We start from the raw sequence: 17,237 nt of genomic DNA, 5'->3' as shown, positions 1-17,237 counted from the left end.
CCAGGGGAGAGTACAGTATTTCCAAATTCCCTTTCCATCTCCCCAGGGGAGAGTACAGTATTTCCAAATTCTGTGTAAGTCTTAACTAGGAATCCTCTAGAGTTAGTTTCCCATTCCCAAGAGACTTATTTCTACTACCACTGCCAGCTGGCAATCTTCCCTCAATCAATACATGCCCTGGCACATAACAGATTCAAGCTCTAGCACAACTTTACTCATACCCCCTTTCTCCTTGCTTCTTCTTGAATTATCAGAGACTCAGAACATGGACTTGCAAAGGCTGTGAGAGCCCTCTATGAACAGGGCCTGTCCCTACTAAAAATAATATGGATTCCTTGTCATTCTACTGTTTTTTTGGGGAAAAAATCTTACTATGGATAAGAGTGAAAGAGAAAAAGCAAGCAGAACTAGGAAAAATATAACATTAGGATAGAGGACAAATATTGCAACTAAAGGAGACAATCCTTAGAGAGGACTCAACCAATCAGCTTAATTTCAGATAAACAAACTTTATTCAACTTCAGGTTTCAAATTATGTCCAAATAGCATAATTCAGTGTAGCCTTTCCCACGTCCCACTAAAATATCTATGAAGACACACACACACACGAAAAAATTTTACCCTGACTGAACACCACTAAAACCCCTAACAGCAGAGTGTGAAATAATTCTTCACATTTTTATATAGATTGGCGGCATGCTATTGATAAATACCAAGGCCTCACCACATGAAACAGGCTGGCTAAAAAAGTGGGGGAGGGAGGGAGACAATTTATAACTCTCCGGTCTCCCGGCTCATGAGACTTCGGGAGTGTACCATCTAGAAAACCTGACAGCCAACAAATACCATCCAGGTATTACTTTATGACAAAGCGAAAGAATTCTGTTCTTGCTCACTCCCCTGTCCACCATCTTTCTATATCCATTTAGAAAAGAATGCTCATAAGATAACAGAGCAAAGAGCAAACCAGTAGTGGCACAATTAACCCTACAAAGTGGATTTCCAATTATAAATGCTACAGATAGGACAGAGACAAGACAAATTGTACTTTTTCACCTACTCTCTCAAGACAGTATCAAAGAACGAGGGTGCAGTTACAAGAGAAAACATCACCCCAAGACAGCAGAGCTGTACCAAGTAAAATGCCTGCTAGTAACTGGGACTTAAGAGAGAAAGGTGTGCATATTAATTTGCCATTTAACTGAAGATCTGAGAAGAAAATACATCCTTTACACAAGTAGAGAGCTTAGTACCATTAGGAACAACTACTGCTGGCATTGAGTCTACAGAGATCTTACTTTATAAAAGGAAGAACAAATTGGGGGGAAGGGGGGACATGAAGTGGGAACTATGGAAAAATGCCACCCACAAGGTAAAGGAAACATTACCCCTGAAGTCAGAGAAATGATACCTCTGAAAATATCTAGAATTTTATTTTATTTTTTAAAGATTTATTTTATTTATTTGAGAGAGACAGAGAGCATGAGTGGGGGCGGGGGTAGAGGGAGAAGCAGACTCCCTGCTAAGCAGGGAACCTGACACAGAGCTCAATCCCAGGATCCTGGGATCATGACCTGAGCTGAAGGCAGACACTTAACCGACTGAGCTACCCAGGCGCCCCAAATATCTAGAATTTTAAAGAAACTTTTTATTAAAATGTTTGGAATTCTCAATACCACCGAAGAAGACTTGGCCCCCAGTAAATACTAGTATAGCACATTTTCATTCATTCAAAAAAAAAATTTGTATTTATTACCTACTATGTGCTAGGCTCTAAACCTAGGTGCTGGGAATACAGCAGTAAATAAGGCAGTGGAAATGGTACTGAAAATAATTCCATTATGAGGGACGGCAACCATTTCTAGAAAAGGGAACGCCAGCTGAATCTGTACTATAGTGCATCATTAAAGCATAGTTCTCTCCAACATCATAATTTATTACCTCTGCAATCTTTGCAACTGTGGCTAGGCATAGAATATCACAAATTCACATTCACCTAAGACTCACCCACTTTTCTCCCAAGCCGCACTATCATCAGTATGTAATTCAACCATTAAAACAACCCTATGTTTGTTTAACCTTGGAAAAACAACTTTTCAAAAGACCTTCCTCTAAAAAACAGAACAAACACAACCTTCCTCAAAAAAGAGGACTGTGATGGAAGAGAGACTCTGGAGGAAAGAATATAAGGTACATAAAAATGATAGTGCTCAGAGAGCTTATGACAGTTCTCACTTTACTATACTGGCTGACCTGTCATATGGAGCAGGATAAATGAAGTATGCCAGCAAGGAAGAGATAGCATTAAGAAGAAAACAGGCAGAAATGAAAGGATATGAACTTAGACAAAAGGAAAAGAGGATATGACATTTTTTAAAAAGGAAGAAGCAAGGAAACAAAAAACGCACTACCTATTAAAATTCACACAGAAATCAAAAAAGCACAGAACTGAAATTGTGGGAAATGATTCAATAAACTACAAGAAAACTTGAGATATTTTTCTAAAAACATGATCAAAAAGGACAGCAAAAAGAAAATGAGAGAAACTGAGAGAGATACACCATTTAATAGCACTGAAAAGAAAACTGAGGAGACTAGAACAAGTGGGAGGAAAGCAACCCATTAAGACATAATAAATGAATAATATCTAGAGCTGAAAAAGATCCTGCATGCAGATTAAAAAGGTTTACTACTCTTTCAGCAAAGTCTATTTAAAAAGCCAACTTGCACACATTCTGGCAAAATTCTCCAATTATAAGGACAAAAACTGGGCAAACCTCAGACTGCTCTGCAATATTAAATGTTTAAAAAGAATGAAAAATCTACAGAATTTTGAAGAAAAAAGGTTGTTAGTCAAGTCTTACATAGAGTCAAGTTTTCTGTCATGTATAAAAGTAATAGGGGCACCTGGGTGGCTCAGTCAGTTGGGTGTCCAATTCTTGGTTTTGGCTCAGGTCATGACCTCAGGGTCCTGGAATGGAGCCTATGTCAGGCACTCAGTACAGAGTCTGCTTGTCCCTCTCCCTCTGCTCCTTCCCCAGCCCCCTGCTCTCGTGCGTGCTCTTTCTCTCTCTTAAATAGTCTATTAAAAAAAGGTAATAGATTTTCAAAGAACACGTAGTATATATCTGTCTTGTTAAAAACTATCTGAAGCCCTAAAATCAGTTCAGTAGCATAAATGTGAATAAACATTTATAAACACAAATACCAACTGATTTTGTAATCTGAAAAGTAAACTGGATGCAGATATTAAAAATTATTCCTAAAAGAGATCTGAGGTAAAATCAATGCCTATAATAATGTAGAACTCAAAGTTCAGCCTTAACACTAGTAAGGAAAGACACTTCCTCAAATTCCTCTTGTCCCAATTCTGTATGTCCTGGCAAATTGTTTTGTTTTTTTCTAGTAAACAAGATATATTGCCATTATTTTTATTTTTTAATATGATTCTTCTCAAAGGGGAGCTGGAGATGAAAATTTGAACATCTGGTGGTCTGTGCTCATTTCCAGGTTCTACATTTTTTTTTTAAAGATTTTATCTATTCATTTGGCAGAGAGAGACAGCCAGCAAGAGAGGGAACACAAGCAGGGGGAGTGGGAGAGGAAGAAGCAGGCTCATAGCAGAGGAGCCTGATGTGGGGCTCGATCCCATAACGCCAGGATCACGCCCTGAGCCGAAGGCAGACGCTCTCCAGGTTCTACATTTTAAGTGATACTCATTAAATAGAAGGATATCCAGAATGGTACACTGAAAGATCAAAAAGCCATTTTTCATTAAGAGCAAAGGTCTTACAAATTGGTATTCCTTAGTCTGGAAAGGAGAATACTGAAGGGAGACAGGCTGGTGAGCTTCAAATATCTGATGGTTGAAATGTGGAAGAGAGAAACTTATCCTGTGATCCTGAGGGTAGAAACAGGACCAGTGAGAAAAAGTTATAGAAGACAGATGTTTTAACTCAGGAAGAAATTCAATAACCTGAGATTTACAACAATGGCCCACGATGCTTAATGAAGCCATATCTTTATCACTGAAAGTACTGAGTGGAAAAAGCATAATCATCTGTCAAACAAATTACATAAAGAATTCCTCTATGTGTGGTAGGGGGTAGTCTGGACATGCCTAGGGCCTTTTTCAAATCTATAATGCTATTAATGTAGCTACCAAAAAGTGCTTTCCTTCCTAGAAAACTACCCAGAATTTCTGGACCAGGATGCAAACAAAGAAAACATATCCTGAGGACTGATCTTTAGTAGTCCCAATGTTCTTTAGAGAGTCACTGTCCTATTTCTGAGGGTATTAAGAGTTTTCATAAGTACTACTTTTAACCAGGTGACTTCTTAGAAATCCAGTTTTCCAAACCCTGCAGGCTTCACAGTAACTTTGGTGGTACATTTCCAAAGATAAACTGTAAAATTGCCAAGGATTCTTTAATCAGCCTGACTGCAGCAGCCAAACCACTTCCCATCTGCTCCCTACAGCATCCCTGGCTTTAGACTGCTAATAATCAATTCTCTGACAGGTCATTGCAGAGATGTTTAACCCCAGGAGGTAGGGCAACTAACATGCTTGCTGGAAATGAAAAGCACTGACCTCTTGCTTCCATGGCAGAGAAAGTGCAGAATCAGAAGAACCAATACTTTAGAGAGACCAAAAGACACTTTCAACTTGTAAGAGCATCTGTATATATTTTCCCCTCTCTTCTCTCCTTCTAATTGTACTACACTTTCTTATTTAGGACCACAATTCACCAGCCTCTGGAATTACTTATCAGTACCATTTATTCTTTGTTCTTGCACCTGATCACCAACAACTCCTCTCTGCATGAATATAGCTAAGGGACCAAGATAGGCCATGACAATCACCCCTATATCCTGTACCTATAACAACAAAAGTTCAAATCTCTGGAACCCAATTCCATCTCTCAGATTTCCAGCCCGCAGACTGGTTTGTAATCACATATTTTGGGTCGTTATTTACTTTTTTAAGGCACATGTCATAGATCACACTACTTTCCTACCTCAGGAATGAACAAGGACTTCAAGATGGCTAAGAATGAGAAAGAGTCTGCATGTGAGGTCTCCTCCCTGCCCAGAGGACATAAGCAGCAACTGACCCTACATCATGATGTTCAAACATAGTAAGGACACTACTTCTCCCTAGAGGACTATAAAGAGAGAGTATCTCTTTAACTGACAATTACCCACAGATAATCTGGTCTAAGTAGCAAATAGTCCAATGCCGTTCTACTGTAAATTTATCTGTCCACGCCTCTTCTTCCGGGTTTTGGATCAATCTTCTTATAGGCTTTGGCCTGAGTGAATGACAGCCGTATATGAGTGTGCATAATCTGCTTGGGACCATACAGGTCATACACATTTAAATGTGAGGGTGATCTGTCTGGCTAGGTATTTCCCTCCAAAAGCTGTATGGTAAAACAAAACAAAACAAAATAAAACAAACAACACACACACACACAAAAAAACTGCTATACTCAATTTTAAGATAGCATGGTGTAGAAAAAAGAGCACTGAACTCAGAATCAAGATACGATTTCTGGGGCACCTGGCTGGCTCAACTGGAAGAACATGCAACTCTTAATCTTGGGGTTGTGAGTTCGAGCCTCACGTCACATAGAGATTACTCTAAAAAAATAAACTTAAAAAAAGAGTGATTTCTGGGGGTACCTGGTTGGCTTAGTCAGTAGAGCATGCAACTTTTTTTCTTTTTTTTAAGATTTATATATTTATCTGAGTGTGTGTGTGGCGGCAGGTGGGGGGGCGCGGGGGCATGGGGGAGATCTTAAGCAGACTGCACATTGAGCGTGGAGCCTAACTTCGGGCTCAATCTCGTAACCCTGACATCGTGACCTGAGCTGAAACCAAGAGTCAGATGCTTAACTAACTGTGCCACCAAGCACCCTATTATTTTTTTTTTTAAGATTTATTTACTGGGGAACCTGGGTGGCTCAGCTGGTTGAACACAGGACTCTTGATTTTGGCACAGGTCATGTGATCTCATGGGTTGTGAGACTGAGCCCCCAGTTGGCTCCATGCTAGACAGGGTGTCTGCTTGAGATTCTCTCTCCCTCTGCTGAGTAAGGTGAGAGAAAGGAGAGGGAAAGCAAGCGAGAATCTCAAGCAGACTCCCCGCTGAGCACAGAGCCAGATGTGGGGCTTGACCTCACGACCCTGAGATCATGACCTCAGCCCACATCAATAGCTGGAAGCTTAACTGACTGTGCTGCCCAGGTGCCCCCTAAAACATGCTACTCTTGATCTCAGGGTGAGTTCAGGCCCCGTGTTGAGTGTCGAGTTTATTTAAAGAAAAAAAAGAGAAAGAGAGATGTGATTTCTGGACTCAAATTTCCACTGACGCTAGCCAAGCTGCTTCATTAAATATTTTCATTTATAAAATGGAGGGAGAGGAACCTCAGTGGCTCAGTCAGTTAAGTGTCTGCCTTTGGCTTGGGTCATGATCCCAGGGTCCTGGGATCAAGCCCCATGTCAGGCTCCCTGCTCAGTGGAGAGCCTGCTTCTCCCTCTCCCTCTGTCCCTGCCCTGCATGTGTGCTCTCTCTGTCAGATAAATAAAATTAAAATTAAAAATAAAATAAAATAAAATAAAATGGAGGGAGCATCCATCATGGTTCTAAGTGTATTATGAGCATACAGATTTGAAAAACGTAAGACAACTCAAAAATATAAAATGACTCAAATAATCTTATACTGTTCTAGTGTCTGAACTTAAAGAGGATTGTTTCACACTTAGACCTTATACAGAGTATCAAGGTATTTACAAAAATAAAGGAAAAATGTTTGAAAATTTTCTACAAATTAAATTACAGGTAGTACTGATATCAACCTAAGTTCTATGAAAGAAAAATGGCAATCCATTTTTCTTCCATGAACTCAGCAGTCTGAGTTTTCTCTTTAGGGTACTCCTTATCTTCAGGTGTTGCTCAAAACCCTACACTACAGGGACATACAGACTCTGTCTTCCTTCAAAAATCCCTCAGGGCCAACGTACCCATCTCAAAGCTCACGGTTTCAACATCTGGACTCTCTTTTTATCACCTGTTCCAATCCACTAGGGTGTTGACCCCACTGATAGGACAGGACTTCCAATCCAAACTGTATGAGAATCGTGGGTTTGATGCCTCTGGGAAAGGTCAAGAAAACCAATGGGATACAACAAAGCTGCTACAAGAAAACCATATTATACCATCTTTCCTAAATTCCAGAGGCTACCCTGAAATCAGTTTGTGCTTAGCCAGCCTCTGGTGAGGCAAGTACAACATGTAAACTACCTGCAGTGACTCTGAGCTTACCCAGCTGGAAGAACAGGCATCTCCTTCTCCACCTGCCACACTTCATGGGAGCTCACTAATAAACTGAATTTCCACCTAGGGCTCTAACGAGAAACAATCAGCTTTCCCTTGGGTCTCTCCCTTAATTTATTACATTAATTACTGTAACAAAGGAACTGTGTCATCTCCTCAAGTACCATAGCTCTCAGCTTATATCTCCAATGGGGGATCAGATAGAGAAGAGACTAACAGTGCCAATTCGAGAAGACGGATCCAATTCAACAGGGCTCATCTGACCATGTGTCACCTAAGGACAGAAGAGTAAAACGTATAGTATCTCTCAGTCCCTGAGTGTTTTTATGCTGCATCTCATGAATAGTTTTATGGTCCTCACAGGCTGTTATTCTCAGACAAAGATTACGAGGCTTGACCTGTTTCATTTCAAAGAAGCAACTGACACTTCCACCAGGACATAGCTATTCAACAGGGCTCAGGCTCAGCGCCTTCGTGTTTGCTGATACTGCTCTGTGCCAGCATACATCTCGCAATAGGTTAAACAGCATACTGAATATGTAAATAATTCAGTCCCAGCTCTACAGAGATTCATTTGGTGGAACTATCCACAGAGAAAACCCTTACCGAGACCTATATGTAAGTAGGCCAAGAAGCAGAAGGCAAAGATCATCTAAATAATAAAGCTCCACCATCCCCCTTTCCCCTAATAATCGGAGGACTATATAGCCTTTATAATTTAGTTCTAATCCCCAGAAGTAAACTTTCTGTGCTAAAGAGAAAGAGGTGGTCAAATTCTCAGGAAAAAAGTGAATAGTGGAGATGGCTAGGAATCAGACCTAAGAAATCAGCCCTCCACACAGAACTGCTGTGTGAAAGCTTTTCTCCGTGTCAACCTTCTCATCTCTAAAAGGGGGGTGATAATGTGGGACAAGTTTATGGGCATGAGTGAAAGGAAGTAACCCAAGCATTTTTCAGGAAATCCAAGGAATTACCTTCGCTTTCTATAGACCTCACCTCCCTTCCTCAATCAATCGTACACAAGAGCTACTATGCTCTACTAACTCTGAAGAGCAAAGAAAAATTCTATCAAAAGTTACTATCTACACTAGCCATTAAAAAATGGTGGAATCCACATATACACGTGTGAGGCTATCTAAGCCAGGTCTACCCTGCTTCTCCAGCCCTATTTCAGGGCCACACTGTCCTCTGCCTCATGACTTTTAACTGAAAGGCATTCCCTGTGCACATCCTACCTCCCAATATGTGTGATGACTTGATTAATATTGGTATCATCCACTCGACTGCAAGCACCCTGAGGACAGGGGCTGTCTCCTTTGCTCACCACTATATCCTAATAGTGTTTGGTTTACAGTCAGCCCTCAATAGATATTTTGGTCAATAAATGAGGGAGGGACGGATGCCTGGGAGGCGCAGCTGGTTGGGCATCTGACTCTTGATTCCAGCTTGAGTCATGATCTCAGGGTCACGGGATAGAGCCCCACACTGGGCTCCGTGCTCAGCACAGCGTCTGCTTGAGATTCTCTCTCCTTCTCCTTCTGCCCCTCCCGCTTGTGCTCTAAATCTTTTAAAAATAAATGAATAAATGGGGGCGCATGGGTAGTGCAGTCGTTAAGCGTCTGCCTTCGGCTCAGGGCGTGATCCCGGCGTTCTAGGATCGAGTCCCACATCGGGCTCCTCCACTGGGAGCCTGCTTCTTCCTCTCCCACTCCCCCTGCTTGTGTTCCCTCTCTTGCTGGCTATCTGTCAAATAAATAAATAAAATCTTTTTTAAAAAATGAATAAATGGATGGATGGATGGATGGATGGATGGAAGAATGAAGGAATGAAGTCGTAAACACTGCTTTCTCCTCAATAGGCAGAATCATAATGGTGCCCAGGCTGCCATTTCTCCTCTCTATTCTTACTTCCATTTCATTAGTGTCTAGTTACAAACTGTCTCAATTACCTGACAGTCTTCAAACTTACTAGAACAGAATAGGGATTCCTCTCTCTAGGATAAAGGATGCAGGTTCATCAAGAGTTGAGGGGGAAGGTTAGGAAACAAAACAGTCTCCACATTTCTTAAAATACCTATGTGCTCCTGAGTATTCTCTTAACCTTCAAATATTTTCATCCATACACAACGCAGGTGCTTCCCAAAATAGGGCTAGTACACAAATCAGGCGTTCCGGACATAACCGACTCTTGAGAACCCTCATGTATATACTTAAATGTATGATAAATTCTATCAGACTCGAACCACTCAGTTTTCACATTTTAAACATCTATAAATCAAAGATGACAGAAGTCAGAGAAGTGGTCATGTCTGTGGGGGTGGTAGTTAATGACTGAGAAGAAGCATGAGGGAATCCTGTGGGGCTGGAAACTGGATGGGCTCGAACTGGATGGTGGTTATATGACTGTACAAATACATAAAAATTGAGTTGTACACTTAATTTTAGTGAACTTAATGTACTTTATTACATGCACATTATACTTAAAAAAAAAAAAAAAGTAAAGTAGTAAATACCTATGAACAAGAGAGCTGCATTACTGGATCATGTTCCTGGTCCTAAAGCAGCATTTTATGCAGTCATGGTAAAAGGGAATCAAGGCATCAATCTTCAGAGGCTAGGATATTTAGGGAGAATGGTAAGAAGGAAAAGAAAGAAAAAAAAAAGAAAGGAAGAAGCTAACTACTTAAGCATTATCCTATGTTTGACTATATTGGGAGGAGATCTGATTTACAAATCTGTGGAAGAACCTGAAAATATTAGTGATAGGGATGTACCAGCCAAAATAAACAAAGTAATTAATGATATTAAATCACGGAAAAAACAAAAACTGTACAAGAAAACATAATAGCAGTATACTTAATGGCTCAACAGTAAACAATATGTCCTTAACAAAATAATGAGTACTTATTTAACCAAAAATGTGACACAAATATACTAAGAGGATTTGTTAAGAAGAGGACAGTGGAAAGCATATCGTTATTTTGATACAGGAGTAAATCTAAGAAAAAGACTTAAGAAGTGTAAAGCTTTTGCCTATTGGGAGTAAGACTTGGTAGTGGGAAGGTATAAAAAGTGGATTACTGCTTTTCATTAAAAGCCATAATATTACTTGATTTGCAACATAAAGTTCATGGAAAGACAAAAAGAAAAAAGTCTATATATTAATTTGATAAAACACTTTTTTTTTTTAAGATCTTATTTATTTGACAGAGAGAGAGACAGCCAGTGAGAGAGGGAACACAAGCAGGGGGAGTGGGAGAGGAAGAAGCAGGCTCCCAGCGGAGGAGCCTGATGTGGGGCTTGATCCCAGGACTCTAGGATCACGCCCTGAGCCGAAGGCAGACGCTTAACGACTGAGCCACCCAGGTGCCCCAATAAAACACGTTTTGAAATAATTATATAAAAAGGATATACTCCCCCAAACATCCCTGAATTCCCTTAACAGGTTATCATAAGGGGTGCCTGGGTGGCTCATTGGTTAAGTGTCTGCCTTCAGCTCAGGTCATGATCTCAGAGTCCTGGGATCAAGCCCCACACTGGGCTCCCTGCTCAGGGGGGAGCCTGCTTCTCCCTCTCCCTCTGCTGCTCCCCCTTCTTGTGCTCTGACAAATAAATAAAATTGTAAAAAAAGGGGGGGCAATGTGAGAGACCTTTGTGGTGATAAAACTGCTTTGTATCTTGAGTGTGTTGGTAATAAAACTGCAGAGAACTAAATATATAAACTCATAAATGGGTACAAGTAAAACTGAAGAAATCTGAACAAGATGGGTAGACTGTATCAATGTCAGTATCTGGTTGTGATACTGTACTATAGTTTTGCAAGATATGACTATTGGGGGGAACCTGGGTAAAGGGTACAAGGGATACCTCTGTATTATTCTTACAACTGCATGAGACTCTACAATTATCTCAAATTTAAGTTTTAAAAATCATTGAAACAAGAGCGCCTGGTAGCTCAGTTAAGCATCTGACTAGATTTTGGCTCAGGTCATGATCTCACGGTCGTGGGACAGACGCCACGTTGGGTTCTGTGCTCAGTGGGGAGTCGTCTTGAGATTCTCTTTCCTCCCTCTTCCTCTGCCTCTCCCAGAGTGGAACCCAACCAGGGTTTGAACTCACAACCCTGAGATCAAGACCTGAGCTGAGATCAAGAGTCGGACACTTAACCAAATGAGTCACCCCAGCTGCCCCAATAATACTCCGTTTTTAAAAGATGAATTTTTTTTGACAGTTCTTCATTAAAGCCTTTACCTCCTTTGGGCATCGGCTCTGGTATGTACTTCTTGGAGAACAGAACACACAAGTTATCACAAACATAAACAAACCTTGGTTTTGTGGAGGGATGTTTATTTTTATCTTTATTTAGTTCTGATTCTCTTCCTAAAGATGCTCACCATTTCCCTGGCAGCACACCAAGCTAATTTTTCTAGGAATAGGCTTACCAAGATTCCTAGTTTCTTTGGGGGCTACAAGGAATAGCTAGAAGTTACTCATGCTAAGAAAGTGGTTTGGACTTTTTACCTCTTTTAAAATGTAACACTTGTCCACATTGAAGCTCACCTATTTTTCATCTCCCCCCACCTCCAACAACCAAGATATTCCTGGAGTTTGTAATCTAAACAATTTGGGAACCTAACAACTGAAAGAGCTTAAGGTCATGGGAAAATCTGAATATGTCACTTCTGTAAAACATTTATTAAAAGGTCAAATAAGATGAGTGTTATCGTAGAAGAACTTATCAGGATGGTTCCTGGAGGTAATATTATGAGGAACCAGCACAGTACAATGCAAAAAAAACCAAAACAAAACAAGGGAAGAGGCAGAAAACCTCAATCCTACTTTACTCTCCCTTAGATGTGTAACAATTTCAGGCAAGTCACTGAACTTATTTGAGCCACAGCTGCTTTACCTGTAAAAAGGTGAGATAATTAATATACCATATACAGCGCAATACTGTCAGCAGAAACTGGGGCAGCCTCTTAACATTAAACTCATTGATATTCCTAAGCAGATGAAGATTTACTTGAAACAGAACAATAAAAAAAGACTATGAATAGCCTCTTAATAGTTGAAATCAGGTTTGTGTCTACCTTACAAAAGCTCGGTTTTCATAGTTTTTGAGTTTTAGAACTGTAGAAAAGGAACTATGGACCTATGAAATGCTTACTGTCAGAAAGTCAGTTTGCTAATGTACAACAAAACATTTTCTCCCATTCCATGAGCAAAGTTTTTAAATAGCCTTGGCCTGACTTTAACAAAAGTTTTTTCCAACTAAACAATGTCCACTGGTAACAACTCTGTCCACCCACAACTGTTAATGATTTGTCACATGTCACTTGTTACGTAAACTAACCTATCACCTTAGCCCCAGTAAGTTATATGAACAGTACCAAGTCAACTCAATCTTTAATTTGTATTTTATCGATTTTCCAATACAGTTTTTAGTCTCTCCACCTCCAGACCCTTCTTATGGACAGAATCACATCTGAAATCTACGCCAGTCCCTTAGTGTAGTGACCACGCCACCTACAATTTGAAGTAACAGATTTTCACTAAGGGATTCACAGTTTATCCTTGAATTCTTTCTAAAATCTTAGGTAGATGTACTTGATCTAATCAAGTGTATTGATGTGATCAAGAAAAACCTAGGCAGCTGGGAAAAAAATGTATTAGAAATACTAAATAAATGTTAACATTTCTGGGATAATTCCTGGGACTTCATATTTTTCTGTACTTTCTGTGTTTTGAAAAAGATTAATTCATGTTCTAGTCAGAAAAAAGAAAAGTTAAGCATCTATCATCATTTGACCTAGAAACTTTAATCTGCTTAGGAGGAGGGGAAAAACAGAAGTGGAAATTCTCTAATGTTTTCATTCCTGAATAGACCCTTCACACCATGATCAAGTAGTCTTACCAATTTTCTAGCTGCCTTTTCCATTTTCAACAATGCCCCCTTAAAAAAATAAAAACAGGGGCGCCTGGGTGGCACAGCGGTTAAGTGTCTGCCTTCGGCTCAGGGCGTGATCCTGGCGTTCTGGGATCGAGCCCCCCATGAGGCTCCTCTGCTATGAGCCTGCTTCTTCCTCTCCCACTCCCCCTGCTTGTGTTCCCTCTCTCGCTGGCTGTGTCTATCTCTGTCAAATAAATAAATAAAATCTTTGAAAAAAATAAAATAAAAACAAACAGGAAACTCTTACCAACAGCTGTGCAAAAGAGGCTTAACGAATTTCATCGTTTTTTTTCTTTCACCTAATGTCTAGGTGGCACTCACCCATCATCACTTTGTGGGCTTCTTTGGCCTCGAATGTAAATGCCTGTTTTTTAAAGATAGCTTTCTTCTCTCCACAGCCTCTAAGACTATGCCAAATAACCATCTGTTTTGTATAGTCCTTTTGATCCCTAGCTTTCTTTTAACACGGATTTCTAATACAATGATTTTTAAGCCTTTAAACTTGCAGTGGGTTATTTGCTTTCTAAAATCTTTCTTTCTACTTTTCCTAATGTACATACTTGATCATAGCTCCATTTCTTAAAACTGAATCCCCATGTGATAGAGCTTGTTCTTCCTCACCCTGAAGAATGCTGAGCTTAGTCAATATGTGCTTACTATCTTTTGTCTGGTCGAGAATTAGATGAGATGATTTAATTAACTGGCCCGGTGAGATGCGTGCACAGAGTCCACCACAGGAGTGGTGCTTGGTACACCATGGCTAGTACAGTAATTCTTGAGGCTTCCCAGTTGGCTGGGAGGAAAAGAGCCAAGATATGATTATTAAATAGTGCTGACCTACAGAAACCTTTATCAAAAGTAAAATGCAGTTTCTTCCTTTGCTTTATAGGTTCTAAAACTGCCAACTGAAGAAGCAGTTTGTTTTACTCAAAACTGTATCTTCACATTTGTTCCCAATGAAGTATTTAACCATGTATAAATAAACTGCATATTATTATTATTAGGCCTAATTTTGCAGCTTCTTTAATCTCCTTGAACAGTTTCAACTCAGTCATATTATTTTGATTAAGAATGTGACATTTTGGGGGGCGCCTGGGTGGCACAGCGGTTAAGCGCCTGCCTTCGGCTCAGGGCGTGATCCTGGCGTTCCGGGATCGAGCCCCACATGAGGCTCCTCCGCTATGAGCCTGCTTCTTCCTCTCCCACTCCCCCTGCTTGTGTTCCCTCTCTCACTGGCTGTCTCTATCTCTGTCAAATAAATAAATAAAATCTTAAAAAAAAAAAAAAAAGAATGTGACATTTTGGGGCGCCTGAGTGGCTCAGTCGTTAGGCGTCTGCCTTCGGCTCAGGGCGTGATCCCGGCGTTATGGGATCGAGCCCCACATCAGGCTCCTCCGCTGGGAGCCTGCTTCTTCCTCTCCCACTCCCCCTGCTTGTGTTCCCTCTCTCGCTGGCTGTCTCTCTCTGTCAAATAAATAAATTAAAAAAAAAAAAAAAAAAGAATGTGACATTTTTATTTAAGCAAGGATCTCAATCCTTATAAAAATGTAATACCTTGCTGTCTCTATCATTCCTATCAAGTGCATAGCCTAGCAGCACCACATTTTAACAATTAGTCTCCTTCCATCAAGTACCTGAGATATGAATTAAATTATCATTATTTTGCCTACCAAGAAAGGAGAAGGAAAAAAAATTATAAAAGGATGACAGAAATGGCACTAATCATGTTTATGTCAGTAACACTTTTAAATAAATCTAATGCTTCAGATCCCATATTCAGGTAAAACATATTATATATCTGTTGCTCGAAGAAAATGTCACTTCACCGTTCTGTCACCTACCCCGAAGTGACCTTGTTAAAACTGAATTTCTTTCTTATATAAAGGCTCAAGAGAAAGAATATTGCCAAACACTGCCCTGCACTTCTCTGTCAGATAGTGTTATGGAACTCATCTGAAATCCACACTGCCAAGATTTCTAGCTCTGCTAGGACTGGAAGGGCCAACTAATACAAACCACAGAAACATTACTACTGAAAAAACAGTTTTCACTAGCAAACTAAGCTATATTAAGGCATTTTTACTAATAAAGCAATACACCTTGGTCAATTAAATGGAGATCCTTCCCAACCACTAAAGTAAAAAAACAACATACGCTTGAATTAACAGCTGCTGGCCTTAAAAGTTCACAATATCAGTAATGTATTATTTACCAGTTAAGCACATGTAGTGAGAACCCATGACTTCAAGTTTGATAAACAGCAAATTCAGAGAAAAGCCATGTGAAATCTGCTTAGAAGCCACCCTAACATTACGATCATCTGCTTAAATAAAACAAACTTTTCTTAGCATGGACCTGAGTTCATTAAGAACCTTTATTCTAGAATTGAAGACTTTTTTTTTTTATTTTGTTCTTAAGCAATCTCCACACCCAAGGTGAGGCTTGAACCCACCACCTGAGATCAATAGTCCCATGCTCCACGGACTGAGCCAGCCAGGTGCCCCTAAGAACCTTTATTATAAAATTATAGATCAGTAAGAGCACACTTTTATGGAATAGCAAGGTCTCCTTATGCACTGCAACTGCACAAGTTGATGTATAAGTAACCAAAAATAGGGTTCAGGTACCATGCACCTCAGCTACCTCAAATAGCATACAGTATAAGCAGCTGAGAGCTTGATGTCCACAAGCTGCATTCTACATAACTCAAGGACAGAAATAAGACATTCCATTTCTTGTATATTAGGTAGGAATTTTAGCTTCTAGCCGATTACCAAAGTGGCAGTCTGGTCTAAGGGATTTGTTTCCTTTTTTTTATTTTGACAGAGAGAGAGACAGCCAGCGAGAGAGGGAACACAAGCGGGGAGAGTGGGAGAGGAAGCAGCAGGCTCATAGCGGAGGAGCCTGATGCGGGTCTCGATCCCATAACGCCGGGATCACGCCCCGAGCCGAAGGCAGACGCTTAACCGCTGTGCCACCCAGGCGCCCCGGGATTTCTGTTTCCTATCAGCTTCATGTAAGCAAAAAAGGAATGAGGTAACAGGAAAAATAATGAAGAAGTAGAAGGGTGAGGAAAGGGCAAGCAAGGAAATTATAAGAAAATTTATAATACACAAGTCAAAGAAGAGAGCATCCAGACATCATGAAATATCTTCATCCTCAGGCTAATGCATTAGCTATTGAGACTTCCAGAACACAGCTAGCTACGTGTTTAGAGGAAGTCAAAATACCACAAACCTGAAAATTTAATTTTTAAGCTGGGAGCAGAGTGCATACTCCTTGAAAGCTTATTTTTAAAGAGCTACCCCAAAGTTGCTGAGGCCTCACCACAAAGGTCATGATATTGGACTTTTCCCCTTGAGGCAGGAGATAACTCAGAGGCCTACCTCACCCTTTAAGACCCAGTCAGCAGAAGGGTAAATCCCACCCCTCAGGGAACTGGCTACAGGGCCTCCAGTTCTACCCCTGGTGTCTTCCAGACATGACCGACTGCAATTTTCACCATGATTAACTTCCAGGAATGCCAGCCAGAGGAGCAGCCAGGAGAAAAGTACATAAGGAGTAGCTGTTTCTTCCTCTATGTCAGCTGGACTCTTTGGAACAACTGCAGACACTGCCTCTTTCTCTCTGCTAGCAGAACAGCATTCAACAACCTCAGCAAAGTGCCTAACAACCAGTAACACCACCACCACACTTCTCAAATATGCCAACTCTTATTTTTTTAAAAGATTTATTTGAGAGACAGACAGACATAGCAGGGGGAGAGGGGGAGAGGGAGAGAGAGAATCCTAAGCAGGCTCCACACTCAGCCCGAGAGCCCAACATGGGGCTCGATCTCACAACTCTGAGATCAGACCTGAACCAAAACCAAGAGTCGGATGCTTAACCTACTGCCCCAGCCAGGCACCCCTGACTTATTTAAAGCTGCAGCCCTCCCACCTCTCTCACC

At 40.6% G+C, this 17,237-nt stretch overlaps 1 protein-coding gene across 12 annotated transcripts in view; it reads right to left on the bottom strand.

Moving 5' to 3' along the window:
• The window catches only part of ZNF609 (zinc finger protein 609), a 259,999-nt gene that overhangs the window by 232,578 nt on the left and 10,184 nt on the right, over window positions 1-17,237 (bottom strand). Inside the window, exon 1 of one of the 12 annotated variants that reach the window (XM_044391984.3) lies at window positions 9,852-10,103. The exons of the other annotated variants lie outside the window; for them this stretch is intronic. The gene's annotated coding sequence lies outside the window, so the exon portion shown is untranslated. Of the gene's footprint in view, window positions 1-9,851; window positions 10,104-17,237 lie in introns of those variants that run through there. 12 annotated transcript variants of the gene reach the window in all.

The sequence above is a fragment of the Ursus arctos genome, unplaced genomic scaffold, assembly GCF_023065955.2.
Source record: "Ursus arctos isolate Adak ecotype North America unplaced genomic scaffold, UrsArc2.0 scaffold_28, whole genome shotgun sequence".
NCBI classification, from domain to species: Eukaryota; Metazoa; Chordata; class Mammalia; order Carnivora; family Ursidae; genus Ursus; species Ursus arctos.
The sequence above is the reverse complement of the archived record's forward strand: the minus strand, read 5'-3'. Positions and strand labels throughout refer to the sequence as shown.